General features: G+C 46.3%; 1 protein-coding gene across 4 annotated transcripts in view; it reads left to right on the plus strand.

The window, feature by feature from the left end:
- The first annotated feature begins 7304 nt into the window (after positions 1–7304).
- Positions 7305–25096, plus strand: part of EYA2 (EYA transcriptional coactivator and phosphatase 2) — a 297037-nt gene continuing 279245 nt past the window's right edge. For 2 of the 4 annotated variants that reach the window (XM_058287182.2, XM_071211753.1), the window contains exon 1: positions 7305–7577. The gene's annotated coding sequence lies outside the window, so the exon portion shown is untranslated. The remainder of the gene's footprint in view (positions 7578–25096) is intronic. The other 2 variants (XM_004469912.5, XM_071211754.1) reach the window with 2 other exon arrangements.

A 25096-nucleotide genomic window follows, 5' to 3' on the forward strand; every position in this document is an offset into this window, starting at 1 on the left:
ACAGTGACTGGAGTTTTCAGAGATGCGGCTGGACCCTCTTTAGAATTGCTCTATTAATAATGTCATAACTTCAAGAGGGAGGTGTTTCTGGAATCTACAGCCCTAGCCTGCTTGGAAGCGAGCAGTTGTCTCCAGTCTGACGATCAGTTAGGCTTCACATTTCTTTGATTCATGGCCACGTCTACACTGTTCTGCCTAAGCAGGGTGGCCAGTGCATGAGCTTGCCTGCGATGGCCCTGATTTGTGTTCGCTCACTACTAGTGCCCCTTCTGCTCTCAGAAGTGTCCTACTCTCAAAAGTTCTTTAGACCTTGAACTATAGGGAGCCCTATAGTGTTGTCAGATACTCCCTCTGCCGTCAGGACCACCAGCTCTTTTCGCTGTTAAAACCATAAAGCCATCTGCAGTGGAGCTCTGGAGACTCTGACGTTTCTCAGCCATGAACGCCTCCAGCCTCCTTCCCCGGGTACACACGGAGGACCGGGCGGCTCCGTGCGCCATCAAAGATGTTATGTGCTGCCGACAGCAAGAAGAAAGGAGAAACCTAAAAGTATTAAAAGCCAGGAATCGTGTCACTCTATATGCTTTTTCTCTCCAGGGGAAAAAAGAAAGCAAGAAGTGACAGGCCTTTGGAGGAAATGGCAAGGAGGTGAGGTGAAAATTCCTGAGGATGATGTCAGAAAGCCAGCCTGCCCCCGGCTTGGAGCTGCAGAAGGGCCCTGCATGTAGCAATCGATGTGAGAGCTGTTCTTGACAAAAACATCTGGGCGGTTTTGCACTGAGGCTGTTGCTCCATTCCTGGATTTTAGAATCAGCCAGCAAGAGCTTCAGCTCACTCTCCTCTCAGTTGATGGCTTCCTGGTGGTGTCAAACTAGTTACCAAACAGAAGAACGGATTTTACCCATCCGGGTTACTCTCAATTCCCCATCTTTGAATCCTCAGGGTCTTCTTGGAAAAGGGGAGAATCAAAGAAAAATCTTCCTGGAGCCCTTTTTTTGTTCCTCAGAAGAACAAGCACCTCAAACACCTTTTTTCCTGTTTGTTTAGTCCAGGGTCGATGGTAAAGGAAATTGGAAAGGGAAATGTGATTGTCATCATTTTATGTGTACAGCATAAAAATTCATTTAAAATACCCATATGAGGCGGCGGGCTTGGCCCAGTGGTTAGGGCGTCCGTCTACCACATGGGAGGTCTGCGGTTCAAACCCCGGGCCTCCTTGACCCATGTGCAGCTGGCCCATGTGCAGTGCTGATGTACACAAGGAGTGCCCTGCCACGCAGGGGTGTCCCCGGCGTAGGGGAGCTCCAAGTGCAAAGAGTGCGCCCCATAAGGAGAGCCGCCCAGCGCAAAAGAAAGTGCAGCCTGCCCAGGAAAGGCACCAAACACACGGTGAGCTGACACAATGAGATGATGCAACAAAAAGAAACACAGATTCCCGTGCCGCTGACAACAACAGAAGTGGACAAAGAAGACGCAGCAAATAGACACAGAAAACAGACAACCAGGGTGGGGGGGGGAAGGGGAGAGAAATAAATAAATAAATAAATAAATAAATCTTTTAAAAAAATACCCATATGATTTCATCTGGACTTATCATTCATTCATTCATCAACTTTTTACTGAGTGCCTCCCATGGACCAGGCACTGTTGTAGGCACTGGAAATATAGCGATGAACAAAACAAAGCCCCTGCTCTCTTGGGGCTGATATTCAGTGGGGAAGACAGAGAATAAATGGTAGATATGTAATATACTGTCATACTGAAGAACGATAGAGCAAGGTGAGAAGAGTGATGGAGAAGGACAGCATGATGGGGATGCTGATTTAGACACGGTCAAGGACAGCTTCCCTGGGGTGGAGGCATTTTAACTGAGACCTGGACGCAGCGAGGGTGAAAGCCTATGGTAGCACGGAAACAATCAATCAATCAATCAATCAAATTCCTGCAATCAATCCTGGAATGGAGCAGGCAGAGGGAATGGCATGTTTCAAAGGTCCTTCTCTGTATGGATGATTTAGCAGCTCCAATGATCCTGAAAATCTGATGTTCTGTCTCAACACTATGCAGGAGTTGATGCCCCATTATTTTAAATGGGAGAAATTATAATATGTGACATGTCAACCCAAACCCCTAAACAGTCTCCTAAAACAGAACTAAAACACTGTAAAATGTCTACTAATAAGTAACAAGCTATCACGTCAGGATGTAAAATGATCACCAAACAAGTAATCAAGTTTTCAGCAAAAACTGATTAGTACATGGTAGCACAACCACATCCAATTGCATGCCCCCTTCATTGCTTTTTGGGGCACTTTTCAAAATGTGATTCTGATAATCTCCCAATAGCAGTTGAAACGTTACTTTTTCTGTATGTCATTTTGATTAAAGTGTTCATTGACTAATAATGAGGAATATAAATATAAATTTCCTTTTACAAATAGTGGTTCAGTAATTGTGAGAACATGCTTTTATGACGTTCGCATATTAAAAACAAAGAGGTATTCTATTGGGAAATCATTTACTGAAGGGATGTTCTAAGTGTAGGTGTATTTGTGTCCATGCTTTAAGGAGGATGCGAGATTTTTCTGTTTTTTGGTGAGAGTTATTTTGTATCTCATGTGTTTTTCTAAAGCCTCCCACCCCTTACACACACACTCTGTGTCAGATATTGCCTCTTTTATAAGGACCCAGGGGAAAACTTCTCTCTGGTATCAATATCAGGAAATAATGTTTGATTTGCCCAAGTATTTAGACTTGTTTCTCTATTACTGAGAATCTTGAACACAGTGAAGTACTTTGAAATCCATGATTTTCAAATTTATCTCTGCAGGACTTTGGGGGTAGCTTCAAGATCCTTTACAGGTACCCACAGGAGAAAGGTGTGAGACATGAGGCTGGCTGGTATCCCTCCTTTTTTCACACTGAACTTCTGTACATGATTGCTTTTGAACAAAAGAAAGCGCAAACGTTACTGATGTAATTCCTCACGTTTTCCTCTTTGCATTGGCTGCCAGGAAGCTCAGCATCTAATTCTCAGCCAATCACTGACAAGTGTTCAGGACCTCTCCACCCACACTTTGTATGCAAATCTCACCCTTGAATTTCTGTTCTCTTTGTCTCCATGTATCTCCTTTACCTGCTTTTCTAGTTTTCTTTATTCCTTTGCCATATATCTGCTTTTGTATCCTGCCTCAAATCTTTTCTGGAAAGAGCCAAGATTTAAATGACTTCATAAAGAGAATGGAGAATTTTTTCTGAGATCTTTGCAGGTGGGGAAAGAATGTATATTTCAATAAGGCACATTTTGTTGTAGAGTATGTGGGGTATTTATATATATATATATATATAAAATGTGTGTGTGCGTATATTGGATACGTGGTGAAGTTTGTAGTTTTCAGAGTTAAGCTGGTCTTCTGGCCTCAGAAGACATTTACTTGGAAGACTCTGGAAAAATATATTTTTCTCCAGGTTAGGCATGCCTGTGGTCTACAATCCAAAGAATCTGCCTCATGGCTTAGCATTTTTAGATTTTTTTCTGGGATTATTTTACTGGTCATTATAAGATGAAGACAAATACTTAATAAAGAAAAATCAAGAGAAAGAAAGAGACAGAAAGGGAGCAGGGCTACCGAGGAAGATGGCTGAATTTTAAGTGGTCTTAAAAAAGAGTCAGGGCCTTAGTCCTGTCTCAATTTCTGTTTATCTACTGTGAATCCGTGGTCCAGCCCTTACTCTCCCAAAGATGGTGCTCCTCGACTGGGCTGCACATTGGAATCACCAGGGAGCTTTAGAATATCCTGAGGCCTGGGTCCCACACCCAGAGAGTCTGATTTAATTGATCTGGGGTATGGCCTGGGCTTTGGGATTTTTAAAATCTCCCTGGGTGATTCTAATGTGCAGCCAGGGTTGAGAACCAGTGCCCTAGAAGGAAAAATAAAATTAATAAGCACCTGCCTCCTGCTGCTCTCTCAGGGGAACGTTGGGGTGTGGCTGGGATTTGTGAGATAATGGACCAGATTCTTCTGGTGAATGAGTAAAAGGTTTGAAGGACACAGCTTAACCCTTCGCATTCCCTTACGGTACCCTTAGTTAATAAGTTTTCTTGGGAAGCGGACTGGCCCAGTGGTTAGGGCGTCCGTCTACCACATGGGAGGTCGGCGGTTCAAACCCCGGGCCTCCTTGACCCGTGTGGAGCTGGCCCATGCGCAGTGCTGATGCGCGCAAGGAGTGCCCTGCCACACAGGGGAATCCCACGTGCAAGGAACGCACCGCCCAGCGTGAAAGAAAGTTCAGCCTGCCCAGGAATGGCGCCGCACACACGGAGAGCTGACACAGCAAGATGACGCAACAACAAAAAAGAAACACAGATTCCTGTGCTGCTGACAACAACAGAAGCGGACAAAAAGAACACACAGCAAATGGACACAGAGAACAGACAACTGGGGTGGGTGGGAAGGGGAGAGAAATAAATAAAATAAATCTTAAAAAAAAAGTTTTCTTGAACATTTCCCCATGATCTGCAGAAAGAAACACATTTCATACCTTAACTCAGTATATGCACACACACACACACACACACACACTTATTGAATGCAATTCACTTTGATATTTTCGATTGCAGTCTATTCCATTCTCTTCCTTTAGGAAAAAAAAGTTGCTTGCTAACGTTGTTTAAACAACATTGCATTAAAAGGTAGGCCAAGATATATCAAATACCTTTGGAGTTCATTAAGACACTCAATTAGGATGGCTTGGAGTTTTTAGCAAAGATGCCATGGGAGGCAAGTCACATGTCAAGTAATGTCTTAGTTCCTGGCTGCTCACAAATATCATTCAATGGGTTGGCTAGAACAATGGGAATTTATTGCCTCCCGGTTTTGAGGCTAGTTGAAGTCCAGATCAAGGCATCACAAGGCGATGCTTTCTCGATGAAGGCCTTGGCGTTCTGGGGCTGGCTGCCAATGAGCCTTGGGGTGCCTTGGCTTTTCTGTCACGTGGCAAGGCATGCACACAGGGACATCATCTTTCTCTTCTGGGTTCCGTTGACCTCCAGCTTCTGGCTGAGACCTGGGGCCTCTCTCTGTAGCCTTCTCCATGAGGCCTCCAGTCATAGGATGAATAGGTCCAAATTACTCAGGCCATACCCTAACGGACGTAACCTCATCAAAATGTCCTCTTTACCATGGGTTCCCACCCGCAGGGATGGATTAAGATTAAGAACGTGCCTTCCTGCAGTACAGGACTCCAAGCCACCACAAGGAACAGTAAGAATATTTGTTAAGCAATTGCCAGCTACAGTCATAGGAGAAAGTGCTTTGCGAGCATGAGCTCAGGGAATTTTCACAATAATAATCGGAGATGGGTACCATTCTCCGTTGTAGAGATGAGGAAATCAAAGCCAAGTACGACTGCAAGTTCCTCTGCTAGACGGCACAAGGGGAGCCCTCTCCAATGCCTAGACGAGCAGGCTAGATGCTTACCTGGCTGGTGGGTGGAGAGCAGCCGCATTTACTGAACACCCTTGCATCTCACCAGAGGTTTGGGAGCAGAAGGGGTACTGGGTAAGTGACGATCAGAGGTGGGTCCAGGGATGGCCAGGCTTGGTACATATGCAGTTTGGGGCCCCTCTTTGAGAAAAAATACAGAATGACCACTCTTTGAGAAAAAATTAAAAATTGTGAGGCCAAGAGTAGAACAAAGGTGAATTCTTTCTTTAGACGAAGGAAAGAAATCCCAACAAATTCAGATTTGAATAAGCTGATGAGTACCACAAACATCCTAAAATTCCCAACTCCATTTTCCCTCAGCTGGATCTCAAAAGCGCCTGCAGCCTCGCCCACAGCCCCCTACTCAAGGGCAAGGGGAAGGAGTAGAAAGAGATCCTGGGATTTCCTGATTGCAGCTAAATGTCAAAAGCAAATGACTTACCAGTTTTCACTGAACAAATAACTGTGTGGATATAATGCTAGGCCCCCCGCCAGGGCCTTTGAAAGGGGGTCGGGCATTTAAGCTTCATCAGCTTCCTGGTAACCCCAAACTGGAGTTGAAGGTCGTCTGTTTTATAAAAGCTTAGGCTTTAGAGTTAGACAGTCCAGAATTTCAACCCCTGCTTAGTCACTTTCTACCTGCTTTAAACCTGGGTATGCTCATTTATAAAATGGGCATGCTAGCAGCACCTGTATATTGTGTCTTTTTGGGCGATTTAAATGAGATAAGGAAGAGTTGGATATGTTGGGTGATTTTAGGGTTGCCAGATTTAACTACTAAAATATAGGACATCGAAATTAAATTGGAATTTCAGAGAAACAACAAATAAGTTTTTAGTGTAAGTATGTACCACCTATTGCACTTACTCTTTGTTTCTCTGCAATTCCAAATTGACTGGGTGTCCTGCATTTTACTGAGTGTAACAAATGGCAGGTTGGTATTGTTTTTGTAGATAGGTATCCTGGGTGTCTGAAGATGGCGTTCACAAACATTAGAGGGGCTGCAGAGGAGAGCACTGCACGGCATCTGTTCATGACGGTTTACTGTGGGGTAGATGAAGAAGGGTGCTGCTCAGGATGAAGTAAGTGGGGTGCTTTAATTTGGGTGTGTTTGGAGGAGATTATACCACTGACTTTGGGTCTGTCAGTAAAGCTCTGGGGACCTCAGTTTCCCTATCTGTAAAAAGGGAGAAAGGTAGGGGGAAAAAATTCCAGAATCCTCTGCCCCCAGATCTCCCCACGAATGACACTTTCTCATAATTCAAATGTCACCTCCTTAGCGAGGTCTTCCTTGACTACTTTAGTTAAAAATTTTCCCTCCCACCCACCTCATTTTCTGGCACATAATTACATACACACACTCCATAATAATTACAACTTTCTGAAATTGTTTTGCTTCTTGATTTGATTGCTTGTTTCTGGTCGGTCTCCCCTCCTGAATGTAAGTTCCAGGAGCGCAGAAAACTAGTAGTCTGGCCTGTTCTAGCTGAATGCCTCAGGAGCTGTACCTGGCGCAGTAGGTGCCCACTGTGCGTTGAATGAATGAATAGGCGGATGGATGGATGGATGAATGAATGAATGTTGTGTGACTGCTGAGGTTCCCACCGAGCGCCCTCTTTTCCTAGGGGCCTTGTCTGGGTTGCCAGGAGGATGTTGCCAGGGGGAGGAAGAAGGTGTAGGTGTCGGGGTGGGGTGGGGGAGGAGGCTGGGCCCTCGCCTCCTCCGGGAGCGGCCAGAGCGAGCGCGCTCCGCTGCGTCGCGGGCGCAGAAAGCAGCGCGGCGGCAGCTGCAGCGCCGGAGCCCCGCGCCCCGCGTCCGGCCGCCGGGCGTGTGCGCCCGCCGAGCCCAGCGCCGCGCCTCGGCGCCCTCACGCAGCGGCGCGGGGACCCGGGCGGGAGCAGAGGGAGGGCCAGGCCGAGGGAGGGGAAGGGGCCGGTCCTCCCCGCGCAGGCAGCGGCCGCGGCAGCCCAGGAGGCGGAGGCAGCGGCGGCGGCGGCGGCAGCAACGTGCCCTCCGCAGTTCCCCCCCGGCCGCGTCGGACCCGCGGCCGCCCGCCCGCACCACGCCGGGGCGCCCTCTCCACTGAGCGCGGTGAGTACGGCCCCTGGCGCCCACCCCGGGCCGCCCGCTGGGATTCGCCAGGCCAGGGTCGACCGGGACACCTCCTGGCGCCTCTCCCCGGGACTCGCCGAGCCGGGGCCTCCGCAGCTGTCGAGGCGCTCGGGGGCGCACGGGCCGGACTGAGGCGCCCGGGGCTCCCCGGAGCCCTCGGGCACCTGGGCGACGGGGGAAGCGGGCAGATCATCTCGGGACAGGCCCTCCCTGGCTCCGGGCCTCAGTTTCCCTGTGAAACTGAAGTTTGCACTCCGGCGCGCGGGACAAGTGCATGATGCAGGCGGGGAAGACGCGGCTGGGTCCTCAGCGTCGGGGTTGGCTTTGGGGCCCGGGAGGGTCACGACGAGGGCCGCGCGGGGCGGTCGGGCCGCGGAGGCTCCCGGAGCCGGCCGATCCGTTCATGCCCTCGAGTGGTGTTGATAGTCCACGGCCGGAATCCCGGCGACGGCGTGGGGACGGCCCCGGAGCCTTTCCCTCTCCAGCTCCATCTCTTAAAAAGTCACCTCGCGCTCGGCCCGCGATGGCCCCGCGCTCGCGGCAGGGAGCGGAGCGGGCGTCCCGGCGCCGGGTGTCGTTGTAACTTGAAAAACTTACATCAAAAGGATCTTTAGGAGGAGGCGAGGGTTGTGTTGTAATGGGGGAAAGTGAGGAGTGGAATTGTATTTTAGCCGTGCACGCTGGAAATTAAACGGCCAGCCTAGTTCAAGCTCCTTAAATAGATTTCCTGACCCGAAGTCAATAGTTTATACACTCCAGGAATATTAGGAAAGCATTCGTGTCGCCGAACCCTCTGTGCGCTTTTCTCGGTGTTGAATGGAAGCGCTTTTGTAGCGCGAGGATCCCCCAAGCCGTGGCTAAGAGTTGACCGCCTGCACGTTGCGTTCTAAATTTTTTCAAAAGCAAAATCGATGCTACATTTTAATGGGTACCATTCTTTTCTTCCCTCTTTCCCCGAAATGCTATGTAATCTTTAATTACTTTTTTTTTTATAACGTTGAAGTATAAATCACCTCTGGTGATAGTACCTTTTAATTACGAGGTGCAGTGAAATGAGCGAACATCGGAGTCGGGAGTTGTTCCCAAGGGCAGGGGGGAGGCAGAATGATTTACAAACATCCAGTAAGAGTTTGACTGCTAAATTATGTCCGAGTTAGGGAGTGCCCTTCCAAAGGAAATTATAACCAGCGGACAACTGTTGTATTTCAGACTGAATCTATTAATTTCACGAGCCCTTTCTTGCTTGAGTGAAATTTCTATCACCAGAGTCTGGGTACTAACTCAGTAGCCTGGCCACATTACCAGCCTATGGCCCATTTGTTACCACCTAACACACGTCCTTGGTGTGGTTAATCTCTCTCTTTATAATATAGCGAGAGGAGAGAGAGGGAGAGAGAAAGAGAAAAAGAGAGAAGCACCTTCTCTTTTTAAAAGAATATGAAAGTCTTTCAAGCATCTTTACCCAAGAAATGTTCATTTTCCCCGTTTCTTTCTCTCCCGTCACCTTAAATGCCTTTATATTTCTTGTTATTTACACATCCTCTAACTAGGGAAAATTAATAGATAATTTAGAAAGTAAGTGAAGATGGTTTGGATTTGGCTTTTGAGTAAGCATAAAATTGTATTTATAAAAATCTCCCCTGCCTCTGGAGGAAGGTCTAAATTTTTCAATTGTGAAAACACCATGTGGCTAGATATGAAAGGACATGGGCTTTTTAAAAAAGCAATTAGCATGTCCTCATACAAAGTTAGTAGTTACTCCCTTCTTTCGTAACTTTAGTCTCACAATATTATTATTATTTTTACCTTAAAGAAATGGGATTTTTCTTCCATCTGGAAATAGCTCACCTACTGTAGTGGCTGGGTGTGTAAGAATACTCTATAAACACATAAATCACTTTTCTAATATCAGTTAACTAAAGGAAATAAAATTGCTTGTTCCAGAAGATATATACTCCAATATTTTGAGATTAAAAAAACCCTGGATATTTTAATCACTTAAGTTTTAGAGTCTTCTTTTCATGACTTTTGCATTGCATTAAATACATCGCATCGAGATAGGATTTGTTGACTTGTTATAGGATTACCATTTGGCAAAAACACCCAAGACACGCTGTTGCAAATATGCGGTATTGCCTCTGCTTTAAATTACATGCGAGAGATTGCAAGCCTTGTTCCAGACGGATAAATTGATAAAATGCTAGCTGCTGTTGGAAGAACTGAAAGAGCCCTCAGCAAAAACGCTCTGTGGAGTAGCTAACTACACTTTGAATCGGGTTGAGCAAACTGTGGAGACCCCGGCTGTTTGTGAAAAAGTATACCCAGTCAAAGCATGTCCACTTTAAGATGTTTTTGGTTCCCCATGACAAGATGACTCCTTTCCCACAAAGAAGAAACCGTTTCCTTATTTTTTCAGTTACCTTTCCAAAGATAACTTTTGCCGGGTGCAACAGACCAGAGTTATGCAGAAATCCAACTATAACCAGCCCCAATGAGGACTTATTCTTTTTCCTTCCACCAGATGTTTTTTAGGTGTCCTCAGCTGGAATGCCCAGTTTGAAACTAATTAGGCCAGCCATAAACTCCTTGTATAATAAAATCGCAGGCCGTTATGGTTAATAAGTGGGGTTCCCGGCAGCTTATGACAGATGCCTCTTAGGCAGAGAGAGCCTTTGGCTGTCAGGAGAAAATGAAGGGAATGGAGATATCTTGTTTAGACACGCGTGTCCCTATATTCCACGCACATGCGTTCGATGGGGGGGGGGCATTGCAACTGGGGTAGGATTCTGTCTTTGCGGTGTGGGGTGAGATTCTTGGGGGCAGGGGCATAAGTATTAGTCAGGTCTGGAGGGCGCTTGTGTGCGCAGGCACACACTAGTTGGAGGAAGAGGGATTTGTCTTGCATGGCAGGATAAAAACTTACCTGCTCCTTACCTGGGTTCAAGATAAAAAGCAAGGCTGTCTGGCTTGACATGAATTCCTGGGGGAGAGGGGAACTCTCCCGCCACCTCCCCAGAGACTTTTATAAAGGGACTGTTCCCCTAACTAGTTCCTCCTCATCCGTTTGTGGAGGTGAAGTGGCTGGGTAGTCAGTTACCTCCAAGGCTGAGCGTTCTGCGTTGCCAGGACTGGGTTTTGTTGGTGGAAGGAAACTTTTTTTTCCTAGCTGGCTGCTCTGAAAAATGACTTGGGAGACTCTGCTCCGAGGAATCTCTTTACAGAGAATTAACCCCAGAGTTGAGAAAACACAGCCTGTTGACAGAAAACAAACACACACCACAATTCCTGCCTCACCCCTTCCTCCCTGGCCCCTGCCCCCAATATCATAACAGTTTTCAAAATGGCTTCTTTTTTTTTTTTTTCTTTCCCTTGTTGTTTGTGGCAGTTCAAACAGTCCCAAACATTCAAAACAAAAAGAAGAGTCTGGTAGGAAACCAATTAAACAATTAGCTGCCTGAACTCCCTTGAGACAATGCTATCTGAAGATTTTACCTGGCCTAAAGGTGCTTCACCAACATCCTTTCATAATCCCCGGAGGATTTACCCCTGGATCAGATGCCTGCGAATCTCCCAGTGTTCAGGTGACACTGACTGTGGCTGCAGACCCGCTTGTTTCTCTAAATGAATCATAGGGACAGGAATTTGTTTTTTATATTTCATGTGATTTAAAATCATTTTCAAGGTAGAAAAGTATCTGCCAGGTGTATTTAGGGGGAAGGGGATAAAGGAAGTTACATGCTTTTTAATGTATTTTTACTGCTTTTTTCTCACTTTTGTGGTATTGTTGGCTTAGTCATTGCTCTCCTCTTGCAAATTATATTCTTATTTTTAATAATAATAATGAAAATAGCAGTTATTTATCGAGCACTTATTGTATGCTGAACCTGAGGTTGGTTCATGGCATATTTCAGAGTAGGATCTCTCAACAAGCCTTTTAGTTAGATATTATTATTATTGTTGTTATTATTCTCCCAACTTTGTTGATGAGGAAACCAGAATGGAGGCCCGCAACCCTCTGCAGACTATGCTTTCACCCCATGTGCTATGAAGACCTTAGCTTCAGATCTTCAGAGATCATTTTTGCTATCGTTTCTCCTGGCCAGAGATCCTGAATCTGATGGTTTTAAATGCGTGGAACACAATTATTTTCCAAACCTGCCCTGATGGTATGTGCCATTGTTGTTTTAAGTGGAAGAAAAATATAACTTAGTATTTAGAAAACACAGATATGAGCCTTTCTGAGTCATGGCATTTTAGCAAGTCGGGTATGATTTTTGTAAGAGGAAAATGACTATTTACAAAGGCTAGTTTAGTTTGTTGTTTTGATACTAACTCTATGCATTTCACTTCCTAAGAAGAGTCAGTAGATGTGTGGGCAGTTGGAAGGCCCTCGAACGTTGCAGTAGGCACAGTCCCCCTCTAGTTTACAGGAAGTGCGGGATCACTCTGGGTGGGTTGTTGTTTGGGGTGATAGTCTAAACATTGGGAGGGCAAAGAATAATTTGGAACAGGTGATGGCGAGAGTCAGGTAACTGGAACGATGATTGTCTTTGAGGATGGACCTGCCCAGCGTCAGCAGGGGCAGTCAGGTGCTTCTCTGGGACGTGGCTGGCAGGATGGATGGGTGCTGTCTGCACGCAGTCCTGCGTCCGCAGAAAGCCAGGGCTGCGTCAGCACTCTCGTTGCCCTTCAGATGTGCCTGCTTGTGTGTGTGTGTGTGTGTCGGCCTCTGACTTCAGACATATGCAGAAAGAAATTTAAAACAGGAACTTCAGTGAACAGACAGCCAGGGACACGGGTTTGAGTCTCACAGGTTTCGAGACTGTGTCGATGGTCAGCTGTATTTTGCCTGATAATGCCAGTTTAGATATATTTTTAATGAACAAAATATGTAATAGATGTTAGGAACTATTTTGGCATCCATTTTCAATAGCGTTGTTTTGGGAACATGAAAAATGCATATGATTTCAACAGGCTTGGATTTTTTTCTCTCTAGTCTTCCCTTTGAGCATCTAATGAAGTTAGATTTTTAAAAATCTGTGCATACCCAGATGCAACATACATGTCCATATCTACTCACAGTCATTCAGAGGAGAATTGCCAACTTTCAGAACGTAACTATAGGAAAAATGATAAACGTGACTTATTTCTCCTCCAAAGAATGAGGAACTAGAGGATCTGACTACTGTATGAATATAGCAACCTACTTTTGTCTTGCATCAGCTGAATCTGTCCATTCCCCTTTCTTTTCTATTCATCTCCCAAGAATGGTCTTTCATAACTGAAATGTACAGTGTATTAGCCAAAAAGACATTTTAATTTTGTAAAGAAAAACCATGCCAGAGACAGCCAGGTCTGTTTCAACCATTATTGTTTCTGTAGCATGCATACTTTGGGTTTCATGGTTAGATGTGGGTTTGCCAAGAAAGAAAATTACAGCAAGAAACTATGTTGAAAACATATACACTTCTGTTTAAGAAATGGGAAAAACACAGAAAAATTCCATGTGGTAATTGCTTTAACGTGAGTTTTAAATGTCATTGTTTGACTTATGTCAAGAGGCCCCTCTTAGTTAATTCTTACATATGCTATTCCCAAATATCTCACCTGGGAAGTGGCAAATGTTGGTCTTAACTTTGATAATCATTGAGATGTCAAGAGATACTCTTAGTTTGTGGAAACATTCCAATGTTTAGGTTGTGCAGGCCTGTTTTTTTTTTGTTGTTGTTGTTTGTTTTTTTAAAGTTACTTAGATATCGATTTTATTTTCTTGACCTAAAATGAGAAAACATGGGGAATTCTCAAAAGTTTTTTACAGGCTGCTATTATGAGAAGAGAAGCCAAACCAACATGTATTAGGTCATGAGCTTGACGTGCATAAATAAGCCCTCTGAAGGTCACCAAAACGGGGCGAAAACCACCAGTTCTCGTTGGCTCGGCCAAGTATAAATTCCTGGTTGGTTGGTTGAAATGGATGCAGAAAGGGGGTTTCTGAGCCCACGGTCGGGAGATCTCGATTGGATTTGGGTTCTGAGGGTTGCTGCCTCATTCAGTTTAGGAGAAAAAGCAGGGTCTGGGACCATGCCTTATTCCAAAGCAGATGTTTCCTTCCTGGTGTTTGGATTTGTGGAAGCCAGAGGCTGAAAATTGGTTTTGTGCCTTCTGGTCAGTTTCTCCACCTCCCGTGCCCTCCTATAGTAACTCTGTGGTTAAGGGATTTATAATTTCCAAAACAGTTTTTTTGGTGTTGTTCCAAGGAACGTGTAAATATGTTTAACATTTGGGGTACACGATATAGGAGAAAACCTTTAGGTCTTTATCGATTGGCAGCTTCTGGAAATAGAGATGAGAGATGGCCTACTGCGTTCTTGAGTTTCGTATCAGCCCAGGGGTGCTGATGGAAATTCCATTTAGGGAGAAAACCTCTTCTTAGGGAAGAAAGAAAGGGTGTCAACTCAAGGAGGTTGTTTTCTTTTGTGGGTGTGTATTATTTGCATGTATGGGGACTTTTGTTTCAAGGTGTTCTAGAAACATTTGTCTCTCCACCTAAGGTCTAACCGCCCTTCTGGGTTGGGAAAGAGAGGGGGAAGCAAAGGGGGGAGGGACCCTGGCCTTTGTGTGAGGACGCTGTGACTCCTGCGCTTATGGTGTCATGTGACATAACAAGTTGTGACTTGCTGCCTTGTGTTGTAAACAGAGTTTGGTCCCTATCCAGCCGTGGAAAAGAATTGAGCCGGAAAGATTATTCACCTGCAGTCTGCGATGGGCCCAGCCCTCGGTGCTCTCTGGCTCACTAGACCGCACTCGCTGGAGAAGTTAAGGGTTGGGGCGTGGAGGGAGGAGGGTAGAGGGAGGGGGGTAGGAGGGAAGAAAGAATGTCTTAAACTCAGCAAATGTCTGAAACCCTGGCAATATCTCCAGCATTGCTCAGGACCCACAAGAGAGCAAAGCGGGCAGAGGTCAGAGAGGCAGGCTTTTGGGGGGAGGTGGAAAAATTGTGGGGATTCTTGGTGGTTTGCTCTGGAGCAGGGAATGTTCTGATACCTTGGGCCCCTGAGGGCCTTGCTGGAATGTCTGTAGGAACCTGATTTTGAAAATGCTGCTTTTCCCTCCAGTGTTTCTGTTGTTTCTTTATGTTTTCAGTGAGTTAGTTGTTTTTTATTTTTTTCAATAAGGCAAGGCTTGGAAATAACAAATTGCCCATGTTTGTTAAACACTTACTATGCACCAGGCACTGTACTATGGAAGCACTTGGCATATTTTGTCTTACAGCAGCCTTAGGTGGCATATGCTCTTATTATCCGTGTTTTATAGAGGTGAAAATTGAATCTCAGGGAGGTGAAACAACTTGTCCAAAATCACATGGCTTGTATCAGAGCCAGGATTTGAACCTGATTTTGGTTCGTAGTCACTAGGATATCCAACCTGTCCCCTGGTGTAGTGAGAGCTAAGCTTTCCGGAGAGCTAGACTTTTAAGTCATTCTCCATTTGGTTTGCTCTGTGGATGTTAACTGATTGTCAGGTACAAAAGTTGGGCTGGGAAAGTAAGAGACATTGGCTGATTTTCACAGAATTTTGAGCCTGTCCTTACAGAAATTAATATAAGTGTAGCCTTAGAACCAATTCAAATGGTGGCTGTATCATTCGCCAGCAGTTGGCTGCCTAAACAAGTGCATTTCTCATTCTGTGTCTCTATGCTTCCTGGTGGGAATAGAGACCTCGTTTAACCTTTTTGGTACCTGCCCTTCTAGAACCAAAATCCTGTCTCTTTTCATGTCTGGTGCCACTTAGTTCTGTGCTGGAGTCAGTGAGCTATTGCAGGTGTCAGCAAAATGTGGCTCATGGGCCACATCCAGCCTGTCCCCCATTTTGTACATAAAGTTTTATTGGAACACAGCCACGCCCATTTGTTTGTGTGCTTTTGTGGTTTGTGTTTCGTGTTTTGTGTTTGTGTGGTTGCTTTTGTGCTTCAGTGGCAGCGTTGAGTAGTTGTGACATCTGGTCCTTTACAGAAAATGTTTGCTGACCCCTAGAGCTATTGCAATATGACAAGACAGACTTTGTTGACACGAATGTGTGCTTGGGACATTTCATATGCCATTTCATTGATTTATTAAATATTTATTGATTGCTTCCTATGTGCCTGATACATGGCACGGTGATGGGAGAAAATTGCAAATGCATTCACTTAATAATATTCATCTAGCTGCGTTCCAGGCACTGGGCTATTTCTGGGGTTCTCGAGGCCAGAAGGACCCTGATCCAGTGTCTCTGGTAACTGAAATCACATGGCCGCTTCTCCCCTTTCATCAGTGAGGGCATAGAGGGTGGCCACATGACTCAATGAGCTCTCCGTTATTCAAGTGGCAGCCTGGAGAAAAAGACTCCACTGGGCAGTCTCACCCACAGAAGCCGTGCCTAAGTCACTGAGGGTGGCTCTGTCTTCTGTGCCTTTAATCGTGCTAGGCAGGCTTTGGCCCATGGGCCACATTATGACACACACAAATGCCCACAGCCTGCTCCCTGTCTCCAGGAGACAACTTCCTGCTACCCTTAAGTGGTGGTGGGGTGGGGTGGGTTGGGCAGGAGTGTGGGCATCTCTGAACTTAAGCCATGGCTCTGGCGTAAGGGCTAGAGATAAAGAGCGTGAGCCCAGGAGCCAGGCTGCTTGGGTTTAGTCCCTGCTCACCTCTGACTAGCTGCTTATCCTTGGGCAAGGTACCCCACTTTTCTGTGCCTTGGCTTCTTCACCTGCAAAACAGTGTGGGTACCAGTGTACTTTCCTCAAGAAGTTACTGCTGAGACTAATTGAGTTATTGAACATGAAGTGTTTGGAGTAAGCATCTGACAAATAGCACGACCTATCGCCGTTGTTACTATTACTTAAAAGCTGCATGTCCCTGGGAAAATCACTTAGGGTCTTTGGGTCTCAGTTTCCCCCTTTATAAAATGGAGGAACTGTTACTAATAACTGCTTCAAAGAACCGTTGTGAGAATTGAAGATGATGCACATAAAATGCTTAGCTTTACTGCACTTTATGCCTTCATGAACTGTTCAATGTGCTGGCTATTATGACCTTTGGAATTATGTGACTTGCATGCTGGGCCAGTGATGTACCTTTAAGCTATTGGTCAACTGAGTCCATTTTTATTATTGAGTGAGTGTAGGGTAGTGGTCAATACTATAGCCTCTGGACTCACACAAATTGGATCTGAATCTTAACTCCACCACTCACTAACGGTGACACCTTGGGCAAGAGGCTGAGTGACCCTTGCAGCTTCCCAGACAGTGGAGGACAGTGGTCGTTGTTCACTGGGTGGCTGTGAGGATTAAAAGAAGAGGGACCCGTAAAGCTCGTAGCAGGGTGTTGGACACATAGTAAGTACTCAATAAATGACAGCTTGCATTATTATCACCCCCATTCCTTGCAGCATTACCACCCCCCAAGAAAGCACTGAACATCAGTAAATTTTAATTTGAAACTAAAAGAGCACATTTTTGAACTGCCAAATAGATTTAAAATAATATTCATTAAACAAAATTAAAATATTCTATTAAATCCAGATTTTGGGCTCAGACCAAATTTTTATAACCCAAGCTTAAAGGCCAAGGAGTCCCCCAGCCACAATGGAGACATTGTGATTGAACTTGAGACTTCAACGCAGCTATTGAGCAGTCTTTGAAATGCATGTTTCCCCATTAAAATAAAAGGGAAGCCATGAGAAGAAAAAAATGAGATTCTTGCTCACCCCACAAGCCTTAATGAATTGAAAAAGAAAAACAAAAGATTTCTCATTTTTCTTCTGCTACCTCATCCTGCCAAAGACCCCTTTCTCACCCCAGCTTCAAATGGTACCTACTCAGAATATTCCAGATCTGATATGCTTTACAAACTAACCTAGTCTAAATTCTGGTCTTCACCAGATTTTATAGATGGTGGAGTGTATTACTGGACTCAGGAGCTCAACTGCCTGGATTCAAATCCTAGCTCTGCCATGTCCTTGCTGTGCCTCAGTTTCCTCATCTACAAAATGGAGATAATAATTTACCTACTGCTTAGGGTTGTGATGAGAATATGTATGAGCTAGCTATTGTTATTGGTGTTTTAACCTTATGCTGTTATCTAATGAATTGAAACTTCCCCAGATTTCTGTCACTTTGAAGAATTAAAGTATACAGGTAGGCTTCTATCAGAGAGTTATGAATCAAAATATCTCAGTTTTCAGGGAGGGGAATTGGAGAGGGTAGAAGTAGTTATAAAAATCTCTCACGGGAATTATTATGCATCAGAAATTTCCTCTCAAAGAAAAAAAAAATTCCTCAACGTAAGTGTGTCCATTTCCCGAATGGGAAGACTGAGGCACAAATCAAGTGGCTGCCCAAAGGCAAGTGAAGGAATTGCCTTTCCATTGCACCCAAAGCACAGCTCGTCCCACAGGATGGCAGCCCTCCTACAACACGAGAGCAGACACAGTGAGTGTGGACTTGGGGTCTGACCCAGTGGAGTTAATGGTCTATTCTTACATTTCAGTAGCATCCTTCATCCTCAACGAGCCCGAATTTTTGTGGCCCCCCCACCCACCCTTTTTTTTGAACATATGCTAGGCACCTCTCTGTCCATGAAGAAGGATTGCACTTTTTCTTGAACAACAAATTTGAGAAAGTACCAGAAGTAGGTTGTGACGTCCTTCTTGAGGCGAAATTCTTTAAGCACCCCTGCTGTTCCTTGCCCTCCAGGGCACAGCGGTCTCCTGTTCAGACCAGGCAAGGCCCTTGGTGGGATGTCAGGGTAGAGTTGGAGGATGTTAGGCAGCTGTTGGGGAGGGCAGGGGGGTGGACTCCCCGGTCCATCACCGACCAGCTGTGTGACCTTGGGCAAGTCACTGGAGCCCTCTGAGACCCAGTCCACGGGGCAGATGCTTCTCTATTGGATTTGTTTGTGAGGCTTAAATAAAATGTTGGTGGCAGGGGGCGGGGTACATTCCGTATATTCTGAAGCCCTCTTCTTAAAGTATTATGAAATTGCATGCGCCCTCAGAGGTACTCGAAGAAAGGATGAAGTGAAGGTTCCTTGCCCCTGGAATATCACTCTTCAGGTAGCTGCAGTCTTGTGATTTTAGATCTTCTGGAAGAATCTAATAGTCCCTTTGGGGCAGTCTTTTTTTAACGGGGTGTGAGCCCTTTCCACATGAAGTCATCCATGAATATATATATATGTATTTTAGACTTTAGAGCTCCGTCTTTATTTTATTATGCATTTGGAGAAGATATAACATGCATTTCAAATAAATGACAGAAGTTTTTATTGCTTAAGACAAAAGGTTTAAAAATCAAGTCCTTTCAAGTAATCAGTAGCTCAAGTGGTACAGAGGTATAGCAGAATTCCTGAGTGAAGCTGAAGAAACACGGATCTTGAGACGTGACGTTTCCCCCAAGATCAATTCATTTAAATAAAGTATGTCTCAAGCTGCTTCGGGCAAGCCGCTGGCCACAAATGCCCCCCAGTAACCAGAACCTCCAACTAACCGGAGTCGCGACTTGGCGCTGTTTTCAGGGGACTAGAATGAAACAAAGGAGGCCTCTCAGGGATGTGGAAAAAGTCTTCTCTGGCTATGGCTCACCTTTGGATGATTATAATGTTGGTAAAAAAAAAAAAATGATCTGAGTGCTTTCTGGGCCAGGATCTGTTCTGGATGGTTTTAGGCATCAACTCGTTTATTTCTCACAGTTCTATGAAGGAGACACAGGGAGGTTCAGGGACTTGTTTGAGGCCACACGGCGCGTGAAGGGTGAGCTTTGGATGCAGGAGCGCAGTACTGGAACCATCTCGATGACCCCCGCACTGAAGAAGGAATTACCTTGCCTTCTTTCTGACCCTCATTGAGCCAGACAAGTCCTTAGCCAGAGCCGAGAGGGGGATGCAAAGCTGACTTCCGTCTTAGCCGCACTGTTTCTGTGTTACAAGGGTGAGCTTGCGTATTCTGTAGTTTTGGGGGCAGTGTCGTGTAGGGGCTAAGAGCTGGGATGGGGGCCAGGTTCAAGTCCGGCCGCTACCACTTGAGAGCCTCGTGACCTTGGGTGTTTTCTCAACCTCTCTGAGCCCAGTTTCCTCATCTCTGGAGGGAAGATAATGGAATCTCTGTCCGATGAGTGAAGAGACACCACCTGCTTACAAGAACCCCTGACACATCGCTTGTAAAATGCTATTTATTACCTTTCTGGGGAAAATGAACGACCTAAATCATATCTCCTTGTGGGGCATAAATGCAGTTTGGTGTAGTGGAAGAGAAGGGAAAAGTGACTGACTCAAGCTGGAAAACAGAGCGAAAGAAAAGGGCCTGCCTTGTCGCCGCGTGAGGAGCCGCGGGGCCGACACCTCAGCCGTAGCTTAGACGTGGGAGCCATCAAGGCGTTAGAATCTGTCCAGATGAGGAAACTGAGGCCCTGGGGTCAGGGGGCCTGCTCACAGTCACTCGGCCGGCCCTGTCCCAGGAAGAGCCAAGGCTTTGGGTGGCCGGCGCAGAGGCAGAGAGGAACGTTTTCAAAAGCGAGTGTGTGACCCTAGCGGTGGCCTGTGCAGACTCCAGCGGCCGACAGCCGCTCGGGGCTCTGATTTCAGAATTTTCGTGTTTCCTGTTCTTTTCCTTCTATAGCGGAAAATGTGCTTTTCTCTAGATGCATTTGCCTGGTTTTCTGTGACTCGGTGGGCAGATTTCCTGGGTCACTTTCTTCCTGAGCCTCACCCTTAGCCCCCACTACCATTTCCTCTTGAGCCGCACAGCGCAGGAAGGGTAATTAATAGCGCCGAATTGTGCACTTAGAAATGGTGAAAGTGGCAAGTTTTATGTTCTATCTAATGTGACCACAATCGTGCACGAGCTGTGACCCGGGCACTAGTCTAGATATGGAGAATACAGTGAGGGCCAAATATGAGTCTAGTCTCTGCCCTCGGGGAGCTACGATTAAGTGGGGAAAGGTCGAAAATAAACACATAGACACACAAAGTCCACGGAATGCCATGTGGTAAGTCTGTGGGGGAAAGTCAAGAGAAGGCAGAGGGAAGGTGCCCAGGGCGGGAGGCCTCACTGAGCACAGAGCTGGAGGAGGGAGGGAGCAAACGCCGCTGATGGCAGAGGAAGAACATTCTAGAGAGGGAGCGGCTTGGTGTGTTCAGAAACAGCTAGAAGGGGAGTGAGCAGGAGGGGGAGCGAGATGAAGCCACGGGTGGGGGGCACATCAGGTCGGGCTTTGCTCAGAACCTAATAGCCATTCCGTGCCAATTAGACATCTCTGAAGTCAAAGTGATTATACTTTTTAAATGACTTAAAAAATACACGGTAGAGTCGGAATCTGGAATAAAGGTTACCAAGGGAGAGGGTGGGAGTAGGGCATGGGAAGTTAATGCTTAAATTGTACAAAGCTTCTATGTGGATTGATTGTAAAATTTTGATAATGGTTGGTGGTGGTGGTAGCACAACACTGTGAGTGAAAATCAACAGCACTGAATTATATATTCGAATGTGGTTAAAAGGGGTAATTTTAGTTTGTATATATGGTACTAGAATAAAAGTTAAAAAAATATATTCATGGAACTGCACCTAAATGAAATGATCGCCTGTAGTTAACAGTACAATTATAAAAATGTGCTGTCATCAATTGTAACAAATATTCCACACCAATGCAAGGTGTTAATAATAGGGTGGTGTATGGGAACTCTGTATTTTTTGCATGATTTTTTCCCTGTAAACCTACAGCTTCCCTAATTAAAAAAAAAGGGGAGGGGAAACACAGAACCTAAGTCTGAAATCACTGATTTCAAATGCAGATACCCAGCCTGGCCAGACAGGTGTGAAAGGGGTGGGGTAATTAACTGGGGTGCACCCTTGGCTCCTGCCAACTGGTGTCTCCATGTTGCTGATTTTTAAAAGGATCCAGAAATCTGGATTTTAATGAGGAATGTTCTGTTTTTTAAATCATCATGAGGAGCCACCCAAATACACCTACGGGCTAACATTTTGTTACCCCTCGCTGAAACGTCTCCACAGACCTGGGAATCTAATTTCAGTAAAAAAGCATTAAGCCTCTGTCTCTCTCCTTTTTCTTTTCTTTTTGCCAATTCCTGACTAGAAAGGATGCCAAGAGATGCTAAAAATTGTTTCCAGGAAAAAGGAGGACTGGACTCTCCTGAGGATGGGGGCTGAGAATCCTTCCAAGTAGCAATCAGTTGGTTTCATTTTTATGTCTTTCTCAGGACTTTTTCATGGTCACCTCTCATCATGGGGAATGGCTAGATGGTCCAAATCCACCCCTCTTCGGGTTCGCCTTATTTTCGTGATGATTATTATGTCATCTGTGGTTGATTTAAGAGTGGTGAAATGTTTGCAGGTTTCATAAATGGTTGTCAGCCACTGTTTAGAATGGCAAGGAACTTCTTGTGTTGTTCACATTGTCGGGACCGAGGCGATGGTTTCCAATGGCTAGGGGCAGGAAAGAGGAGAAAGGGGGTGACTTGGAAGGGTTACACATCAGGGGATTAGAAAGGGGAGTAATTAGGCAGAGGGTGGGGGGCTGCTGCAGGCAGTTCACAGAACTTTTAAAGACCTGGGCTGTCCAGACTGACAACACTGAATCAGAGGTTCCCTTCCCAACTCCAAAGCCGGGGTCAAGCAAGAACCCAGCCAAGGGGCCCCTTAGCAGTTGAGATTGTTGTGGATGTTAGGGACAGAAAACATACTTCCCAGTTGGTTTGCGTTAAGAAGGAAATGGGTCGCCTTGGGGAAATTAAAAGTTCTGGGCAGTTCTGGTTTCAGGTACGGCTGGTTGGAGAACTCACATTTAGGACATGTGCCCTTCTCTTAACCCTTCCCAGTGTGGGGGCTATTCTGCATGGTGTCACGTGCCACCTCTGGAGCTGGGGATGGGATGGGAGAAAGGATGGGTTCCCAAACTGAAGTCAGAGCAGTTGCTCCAAGCGGGGTGGGCTGATTCCTTGTGTCCATGTGGACACATGTCTGTAATGCGCCGTGGACATGCCTCCTTGTCCCCTCTTCCACTGGGCTGCAAGCTGGTTATGAAGTTTGTACCTCCTGCCAGCCCCTGTGCTATACTCTTTGTGTACATTTTCACCTGTTCTTCTCAAACACTCCTATGAGGTTGGGACTTTGTAAACACACTGCTCTTCTGCTCCCCACGTGCCCTTTCCTACAGACCTGAAGGGTTATCTCTTGTTACGGGTAAGGGAATTCCGAGTGTTTCCTGTTCATCTCTTTTCACGGTGTGCTGTACAGTAAATATTCAGAGGCACCCCAGCCGAGCAGGGCTGCTGCATTGGATGGCTGAGGAAAAGTTGAAAGTAACTCTGTCTCACTTGGAGGGGGAAACTGCTTATGTTCCTGGGCCTCCGATAATCAGCCGCTGCTCATCCTCTGGGCTTTGTCCTCCACTCTTGCCTCTATGGGGCATTTTCGTGGTCCATCCAGTAACATCGGCTGCAACATAGAGGTTGTAAACTGGCAGCCAAGAGGCGTTCTCTTTGATCTGTAGAGTGTTTAAAAAAGAAAATGGAGTCAACATTTGAAAATTTGGACATTTCACACATAATGCAGATATCTGGCTTCCATTTTGTGAAAAGTCAGAAGATCCCTCAACACTGGGCCCTCATTTCCACCTGACTTTGATTGCCTGGAGCTGGAAAATGTCTGCCGCTTTCAAATGGGATGAGTTTTCAGTTCCCCATAGTCCCCCACCTCTTCATATTGTCTCCCCAGCGCTGGCTCAGGGTCAGTTGCCGTTGGTCATTGGGATGGCCCTGTTGGTTTTCTTAGGGGAGATTTAAGAGAAAGGACATCTTTCTTATATCCAGGTCTCCATAGTAATTGTGAAATGAAGTAAGGTAAGGTATGGCACTGCTGACACTTGGGTCTGGATAATTCTTTGTTGGGGGGCGTGCTGTCCTTTGAAGGGTATATAACAGCACCCCTGGACTCTGCCCACCAGATGCCAGTACCCCACCTCCAACTATGACAGCCAAAAGTGTCTCCAGACATTGCTAAGTGTCCCTGGGGGGCAGAGTCACCCCAGCTGAGAACCACTCGAGTAAGTAAAAGGCAGGTCCTTTAATATTAAATTGGTGAATACCCCTTTGCAATATAAAAATAGCTGACTGAACTCTAGAAGCATTTGAGTTAGTGGACCCTGACTTGGAAGGCATTTACCTTTTGCACAAATGAACCATGTCTCATTCAGGAGTAAATAGTTCCCTGGGCTCCAGGCACCAACCACGGGTTTGGTGACAAGAGTCTCCTTAAGAGGGGAAAGCCGGTCTTGTTCTGCTTGTGCCCTGGTGGGCTCGGCATTGGCAGCAGAGGTTCTGAGTTGGCTGATTTGGGTTTAATCATAGGTGGATTTGCCAGCCTTGAGGCTGTTTACAACCGTCTGTCTAAGACGTTTTAGAAGGAATTCAACTTTGGATGAGAGATTGAACCATCTTGAAGAGTCCTTGCAGAATTTTTTACCTTTGAATTGAGAGAGGCCTTGGTAGATGCTATTTTATTCAGATGTTGCAAGTACAAGTTTCGAGTTTGGTACGTGGGCAGAGACCAGGGCTCCTTTGGAGGGCAGAGGCGAGGATCAGATGACCTCTGGGTGTCTCCTCCTGCTCTGCTTCTGGGAGCCGAGGCTCAAAGAGCGAATGTCCCCAAGACGGGTCCAGAATGTTGGCGACTTGTGATAGTGGCCTGTTCTGAAACTCCGTGGGCGTCAGTGTCCGGGGTGGAAGTTTTTCTGCCTAGGTTAATGCTCTGGGTGAAGTGCTCATTTCTCTGTGGCCTTCCACCGGGACCCCAGACCCTGTCCTGTGTTGGGAATGCCACCCGTGCTTCTCCTGAGAGCAGTGCTCGCTGCCGTGCAGCCTTTCAGTGTGTATGTATCCAGCGCCCAGTGGTTTCCTAACCAGCTCGCAAAACTCCTGCCAATCTAGCAGTTGTCTCTGTGGGGGGCTGCACAGGATCTGACATACACGTAGCAGAATACCCCCCCCAGCTGCTGGTGGAGGGGTGGTGAGGACTTGGGGCCGGGTGGCAGTGTGTTGGAGTGGTGAGGAGGACTGAACCCTGGATGTACTTTGAGAGTAGGGCCAGTGGGATTTGTGGAGGGATTGGGTTTGGGGTGGGATGAAGAGAGTGGAGTCCACAGTCTCCTCGAGGTTTGTGGCCTGAGCCTCTGGGAGGATGGGGGGCGCTGTGTCCTGAGCCGGGGAGGGCTGTGGAGGGAGGAGGTGGGGAGCGAAGGTTCAGAGCAAGGCCCGAGGGCCTGGCACTGAGCGAGGGCGAAACGCGCTCCTTCCACCTGCACGGGCAGGTTCTTTCACTGTCCCCATTTTAAAGAGAATGTGACGGAAGGTCAGACGGTATGTCCGAGATGGACTGTGGCCAGGCCAGGACCCCCACGGTCTCTGGCGTGCGGTCCTGCCATGTTTTCTTGGCCCTCTCAGCCCCAT

The sequence above is a fragment of the Dasypus novemcinctus genome, chromosome 24, assembly GCF_030445035.2.
Source record: "Dasypus novemcinctus isolate mDasNov1 chromosome 24, mDasNov1.1.hap2, whole genome shotgun sequence".
NCBI classification, from domain to species: domain Eukaryota; kingdom Metazoa; phylum Chordata; class Mammalia; order Cingulata; family Dasypodidae; genus Dasypus; species Dasypus novemcinctus.